Source organism: Gadus chalcogrammus, chromosome 4, assembly GCF_026213295.1.
Source record: "Gadus chalcogrammus isolate NIFS_2021 chromosome 4, NIFS_Gcha_1.0, whole genome shotgun sequence".
NCBI classification, from domain to species: domain Eukaryota; kingdom Metazoa; phylum Chordata; class Actinopteri; order Gadiformes; family Gadidae; genus Gadus; species Gadus chalcogrammus.
Window position 1 is genome coordinate 32035518 of NC_079415.1, and position 7500 is coordinate 32043017.

The window sequence follows — 7500 nt, forward strand, 5'->3', positions numbered from 1 at the left end:
AAGGGATTTGCCTCACTGTGCCGAACCACAGCAGTCACAGCACAACAGACATATAATGATCATCAGTTATAATAAAATGTTATAAAAAAGTTCCAAAAGATAAAGTAACAGCGTTAAGTTACAAAATAAAACATTACACATCACCCAAACACCACATAACATTACATACATTCACAGATATTTACAGCCCAACAGGAAGGTCTAGGGCCAAATAAGGACAGAACGTAAGGTGCTGTCAAATATACAAAAGCAGTTAGCTGTAAAAAGGTGGAGCTATTTAGTAATTGTACGGTTCTTCGGTGCAGTGGAGGAACGGGAATGTCTTAGTTTGGATGGCCTTGAGTCTTTATTTCCCGAGAGGCAAGAGAGTGAGAATGGGTCTGCATTGTGCGTTGAGCCCTGTAGTATTGCAAATAGTATTAGCAAATAGCACAGTTGCATTTTCAAAAAGCGCAAAAGCTGTAACAGTGCTGAAGTAGGGGAAAACAATATGTTTTCCTCAGTCATATTGTACAGGCGCTGACAGCGAAGGCATGGCATGTTTTTGCCGTGTAACTTTGTCAAGGTGATGTCCGCTTGCAGGGACGCCTGCGTAGGACAAGGCGTAATCTCAGGTCAATCAAAAGCAGATGACCAGACAGACAGCTAGGCGGCTCTCATAAATACCGCAAACCAAGAGCTTTCGCTTTCGGCCTTAAAACGTCAGTTATGTATTTCAACGCTCAAAAGCCTGTGTTCATAAGGCAAAAAAAAGAATCACAGCAACAAACCTATGTCAGTCCTGGAGGAAAAATGAATAATTAGATACACAACAGTTATTAAGGGGTCGTTGTTCGTATTAATAATACGAACAACGTCCCGGATATTCAAATTTGTGCTTTTGAAAACGAACTCGAGCAATACAGCCATGTTTTTTTTCTTTTTCTTCCTCTCTCCCGCGCATCAAACTGTGGAAAGGGTGCTGTTTGAACACTCCCAGTGTCACCTCTCTATTTCAATTTGCCCGTCTGTCTCCGTGATGTTGACTCTCCGGGCCGCCAGCCTATCTCCATCATGTCAACACGCCACGGGGAAAAAATCGGACTTGTCAATCAACGAGAGGTCGGAGAAAAACGAGAGTGAAACTGAAAGGAATCTGGGGGGGGGAGCGGGGGGCTGGAGAGGCTTCTTCGCGCAGGAAGAGGTATGGCCCCCAGGGATGTATTAGGGCGAAAGCGATCTGTACATTGCGGTCAATTAAGGTCACGGGAAGTCCTGACGGAAGTCCAAAAGCGTTTCGGAAATCAATGGCCCTTCAAGACCTTACGGGAAAAAAATCTATAATTCTGCCGAAGAAGAAATGGGATTATCCGATTTTTGTTCAGCGTTTTTTTGGTAAAAAATATACGGATGACACAGGGTTTCATTAAAAGGGGTATTCATGTGTTTACTCTGTGACGAGGTCATAAATAGCAGAGCGGGTCAATGGGTGAATCGATCCAAGCAAACTATGCTTATTCCTCGGTCTTCTGTACTATCCCCCCAACCCCCGTCGTCACTTATATTAATCTTGGGATTTTAGGGCTAACCTTGTGTTTGTACTGTCTGCATCTCTGTTACCGCCTGCCCGAGGTTTCTGCACAACATGGCACATATTAATAATGCACATTGTTTATTCCTCCAAAGCACCGGAGCCCCGGAGTCCTAAAACACAAGCAAGGGCAGCGAGACACCGTTTATTCAACACTTTCATTTATGGTTTGTTGAGCAGGACTTTACGTTCGTTTTTTAACAATTCATCACGCAGAAAAGGGTGTGGTTGTACATTTCTTCAAATGTTATTAGTATGAAGTCTCTTTTTCCTTTTTCGGCATCGTCTGTAATAATACAACTGTTTTTATCTGGTTGTTATCGAAGAGTCGGATATGGTCATGTGTGAGACAGGGAGTAGACAGTATTCACCGGTCATACACTAACACACTGTAGGCATGCATATCGGGCTCTCGCATACATTGGCATGAGCATGTTATTAACGTCCCATATCATGGGACTCAATTATAATCCTAGATTACATACAGTTACCAGGGGTGCACGGCCATTTAGATTGAACAGAGTCAATACTAATCAAACACGAGCCATGAATGCCCAATGTGGCGCTCACATGAAAAGCACATGCATATTGTGCGCTTGTGTAAACTGCCATGAACACGCAAGTAACATCACATGTGACCTGATCCAGGTCTAGTCCTATTTCAAATAGACATCACAACAGATCTCTTGCTTTCTTGTGTTTTTGTGTGTTTTATTAACCTTGAACAAACCTTAATCTAGCCTCTGCAGACCCCCTTTGTGTTAGTTGGCATCAGATCTACTAATTCCTCCTAATGCTCACACGATCAATAAAGGGATGGAGATTATTTCCATGCTGCGTTACAGCGATACACGTGTAAGCATGTGTTAGAGCTGCGTGTCTTTCGGATGACACGATTGCACCTGGCCCTCCAGGAATGCTATCGATTAGCCACCCGCGTCTATCAACCGATACGCTAGCAAATCTGCATTAGCGAGACCAAGCAAGCCGCAAACAACGGGCGACCATTGGACACGCTTCACAACCCATGCTCGGCGGTCAGGTTTGAGGGAAGGGGAGGAGGAGGTGGGGGGATTGGTTGGTCGGTCATCAGAGGTGGACTCGAAATGGAGGTATCCTCGTCTGTTTCCAAAGTCTGGGTCTTTCACAATGTCATCAGAAAAAGAACACGTTTGCTATCGCTTTTCAAGAGTCCGGGCAAAATGATATTGACCACTCTGGCTTGACCTTTGCCGACTAGATGGCCTTCAGTGAAAAAGAAGATTATATTGATTCCCGCAGTGCTGAAAACAATTTTCCAATATTCCACGGCCATCGGAGATAAGACTTCCATTGGTTTTCCAAACTGATGGTAGACGCTAGCAACATCTCCTAGCATATTGAGCTGCATTACCCAGCATAACAAGCCACATTAACTTCCCAACATAACTTATTGTCTATGTGTTTCTGCATTTATCACGACACAATCTGAGGAAATGTAGAAAAAAATCAATGTTATGCTTGGGAGGGTTCTGAAATATGTCCTTAAGTGCTTATATTGGATTGATGATAGCCGAGTGCATTGTCATGTTTGCATTTTAAAAGCTACATTTCCCAAAGGAAAGTTTGGAACAATAAGAGACTACTTGTTCCTATTCCAAAACAATCCATTATGTAAGACGACCCTATATCCCTGGAAAATGAATAATAAGCGCTTAGCATTGCAACTGCTTCTTTGAAAGGTCAATGTGAAACATATTTTATGAAAATTGTCCAGTGGAGCAGACTTTAGGATGATGTTTGAGGTTGTCTGCTTGACCGAGGTAAAACACTGCTTCATCAGTGGAAATGACAAAGTAGAATATGTCAAAACTCAAACTTTATTACGCAACAAACTTACGTTTGGCCATTTAGAAGAGCCTTTTACCCAAAGCGACTTACGATGGAGACGGGGACCAATCAAAGCAGACGATCAATATCGGAGGACTGGAAAGGTTTGCTTACTAGGCGGGTTTATAAACGACAACTGGGCAAAGTGCAGAGTAGGACTTTTAATACGTTTAGGATTAGCCGTTCTCAGTAGAGTACAAACGGCTGATAGTTTCCTTCCTCTTCAAGTCAAATTAAGTACAATATCAAACAAACAAAACAATATCCTAAAATGCATCAATCGGACTTCAAGAGCAAAAAATATAGACAGAATAAAGTACAGAAATATATGAAGATTACTTTTTTCAATATACTGGAAATCGTGACATGCCGACTCATTGACATGACCATTCTTTTTACAACATAAAAAAAATCGAATTAGGACAACATTTGGGTGCGTCACACTAGCGACATCCAAGCAACCACATAGCCGTCACATTACCTGCGCTCTGATTCATGGTCCGAGCCGTTACGTGGTGGTTTGACCGTGACTGAAAGCCAACTACCCACTGAAGGCCTGAAGCAGAGAAGAAAGAAACAACTTTATTTTTTCTCGTGTCTTGCCAAACAAGTTTCGGGAGCAATTTATGTGGGTGTCTGTGCTGTTTTAAAAAAGGAAGGTAGCTGTGTATTGCCTTTTTTTCTATTCTACTTCTCCCAAGGCCGTCAACATGTATTAAGCCACTCTGGGACTATCTCCTCAGACAGCCATGTTGGATTCATGCAGTTTTCAAATATTCCTATTTTTGAAGTATTATTTCAGTGCATTTCATTGAAATGCTTTGTTATTATCCGCCACGCGCACGGACGTCATTGCTGATGTAGCTGCTGTTGTTTTTCCGTTTTAGATATCGAGGTTTTAGGAGACCCTTTTACTTTGAGCGACTTCTTCTGTTTAGAAATGGAGTCAGGCCAGTCGATGAGAAGAGTGCGGAGATTCGGGTTTCAAAACCAGAACCTTTCGAGTGGAAATAAAGCAACCCAACCACCACTATTTCCTGAACCTAATATTTAAATATATTTTCTTAATTGTTTTCTTTTATGTCAAAAGACTCGGCTGATTAAAAAAAATCCCACACACAATTGTGTTTTATTTAACTTAGCCCTTTGAGAGTTCACCCTCTGAGACTGGGCTATATAAATAAAATTGAAAACTTGATTCAGATGTTTCATAGTCCCACGGTAGCCGAGTCAGCTCTCATTGAACCTGTGCGTTCGTTGCGATGTGGTCTAAAATATTAACCTAAACTCGGTCAGGGGCAGTACAGGTGTACGGTTCAATGTAAACACCTCCTTCGACTCAATAGAAGCATGTGGTTCCCCGCGTTTCTTTTGAGTACTTTTTCTCCATTCGATGGCCCTGGACTCTGACCCCATGGCGCTTTACCTCAACGTAAAATAGCGCATTCATCATTTCCCTGGGAAACAAACACACAAACCAATTACCCTCCGCTGGAGTGAGCCCTGACCCAGTCAGGAGACCAGCGTTTTTCTTGCCCTTTGTAAACACCGCCGCTTGTATCTTTTGAAACGAGAGACTCACTAACTGTGTGAAACCCTGTATTTACACCACAGATCAGAAGCTCAGCAAAAGGATAAAGGTGGTTTGGGTTCATAGCGATCCCAGTTCGAACCCTGAGCCGAAAAGGTGATCTGGAAACATTGAGATGCATTATTTCCAAGTCTTTCTTGAAACCTTATTGACAATTATCTCCCATTGCAATCAGATTTTTTGTCTCTCACTTTTGAACGCATTGTCACAAGAAGTCAAACTCACAAATCACTCGTAAGGGCAAGTTACCTCAGTCAGACGTCAGCGTGCTTGTGTGTGTCTACAGCAAAATACTGTCCAATGTATTACAATAAAAAAGGTTTGACAATTATCTCATTAAGCTTCTATCGGAAGTATATTGTAATGCAAAAAGAACAGACACACACACAGGGTGTTTTTGTGTGTGTGTGTGTGTGTGTGTGTGTGTCTGTGTGTGTGTGTGCGTGTCTATGTGCATTTGTACTTAAATGTGCATGCCAGCCTGTGTGCATGTGTGTGTGTGCGCGTGCGTTCCGTCCGCTTGCGTGTGTGCCTGCATTTGTGCGTGCGCATAGCACCACCACGAGATGAGCTCATCAAGTCTCGACGAGGCCACCCAGCGATATCCTACATCCTGTCTCTTCTTCTGCGGACGGGAACATATCCTCCTAGCTCTCTTTTCCCCCTCTTTCCTCCTTCCTGTGTTGCGCGGCGAGCGCAGCGGGGGCGCGAGCCAAAAAACAACGCGAAGGGATGTCAGAGACGCAGCGGAACGTTGTAAAGGATCTGTCTCCTTAACATCGCCTTCACGGTTCACACGTGTTAAAGCAGGGAGAGAAGAGAGAGGAAAAAGATAAAGAGACATCGCCCCCCTGCTGTTAACCACCAAACACTAAACATTCTTCTCAGGTCGGGACAAGGTCTCCGTTCTTCTTAAGCGTTGAACTCGTTCCGCGGCGGAACGCTCCGGCGAAAAGGGTAATTATTTCCGCGGGTGTCGTCATTCTCGAGTTTACCACGTGGGTCGTTAGTGAAGTCGTTATCGCAGCTCGATCGGTTGCGCCAAGGGGCGGGCTAGGGGTGTCGAAGTCACAGCCGTGGTGTTTCGGGCCTTCGTTCCTTCAAGTGACACACACACACACACACACACACACACACACACACACACACACACACACACACACACACACACACACACACACACACACACTGGTCAGTAACACACACAAACAGACGACAGTATCACACACACACACACACACTTGACAGTAACACTTACCTATGCTCACGGTGCCCTTTAGTCATTTCTGTCAGGAATCACTCGTGTTCCAGATTTAACCTTTCATTGTGTACAATGGTAAGACAGATTAGCCGAGCAGTAGGGCTCCTCTCTTTTCTGATTTTCCATGCTGTAGGGTTTAAAGCATGACTTACAGATGTCAGATAAGGAATACCAGCAGCGCGCCAACCTCTAACAACAGGGAGCGCTATCCGATCCCCCCATGTGGTTATCAGATATCTCCACCCATTGGACAGGTGACGTACAGAATACAGCAGAGCCAGAGCAGGTGGAGGCTGGGTTGGTGGTGGTGGTGGGCAATGGTGGTGGTGGTGGTGGGCCACTTCACTTCGCCGGGTGAGTGTTTGCGATGGAAGGTCGTAAATTGACCGCCTATTAGCGTACCTGCATTTGATTGGACCGCGCAAGCTGCCAGCTTACAGGGGGGTGCATGACTAGTGCCATGCACTGACAATGACTATAGTCCCGTTAAAACTAGCTCAGCTCATTTAGCAGATGCTTGTAATCGAACAGGCTAACTTAGGTGAATAGTTTCCTTTTAGGGGGTTGGAGCCAAAACTCTTTTGGTGGATGTCAATCCCTTTAACCATGATTAGACCATCCTGTCTCCTATGTTTGTTTCCTGGGAAATGGTGCGTACGTCTTTTACCCGAAGCCAGACTTTGCTTAGCCTTAATGAAAGTGCCACACACAAAACACAGACATCAGGGGAGGGGTTATTTTAGCAGGTCCCAAAAGGATTCAGAGGGAAAGTTAGCGAGGTAAAAAAAAGTCCTTTAAAGAAAACAATGTCAGCATTCTGAAAGGGAGATTTAAAGGTTTGCCGCAGTAACTTTGAGAGCTCTTGCCGATAAAAAATAACATATCATCATCAACATCATCATCTTCATCATCATCATCATCATCATCACTGGCTTCACATAGAGAGTGTCTCACGGTTAATGACTTTCATAGAATCCCCTCCACCTTTTTCTCCTTTTGTGCACATAAAGTTCCACCGTCACCTCTTCTGTCTTTGAGCGGGGGGGTCAAGCTAAAACCCTCCCGACATCTGTAGCGCTTTACATAAACATGAGTTTAATCCTCTCCTTTGGGGGGCGGCGGGGGTTTCGGTGACCTCGCTTAATAAATTCCCTTTCTTCCACCTATTTTCAGGGCTTTTTTTTTTTTATCCATCCATCTTTCTTTTTA